The 281-nt window shown below is 34.5% G+C and overlaps 1 protein-coding gene across 1 annotated transcript in view; it reads right to left on the bottom strand.

Annotated features, from left to right (window-relative positions):
- Positions 1 to 281, bottom strand: part of carmil3 (capping protein regulator and myosin 1 linker 3) — a gene marked incomplete at its 3' end in the record, with an annotated part of 127,718 nt that overhangs the window by 99,159 nt on the left and 28,278 nt on the right. The window lies entirely within an intron of this gene.

A 281-nucleotide genomic window follows, 5' to 3' on the forward strand; every position in this document is an offset into this window, starting at 1 on the left:
AAAAAAAAAAAAAAAAAAAAGCAGCAATCCCTGGAGAGAAAATCATCTCCGCGGTTCATCTGGAAGGGGTCATAAGTCATGCAGAACACGAGACAGAGGTACGCTAATGAAATAGTGTGAATGTTTGTTACAGAAATATAATGAAATGATTTATTTCAGTGAACTGTTTACATAGAGAACAGAACCTCTTCTGTGACAGATGCCTGAATGTTGCAGAGGTAAACAACAGACCGCAGAAAGTAAACGAAAAAAAAATGTTTTTTGATTTTTGGTTTTAAAAA

This window comes from Oryzias melastigma, linkage group LG17 (genome assembly GCF_002922805.2).
Source record: "Oryzias melastigma strain HK-1 linkage group LG17, ASM292280v2, whole genome shotgun sequence".
Classification (NCBI taxonomy): domain Eukaryota; kingdom Metazoa; phylum Chordata; class Actinopteri; order Beloniformes; family Adrianichthyidae; genus Oryzias; species Oryzias melastigma.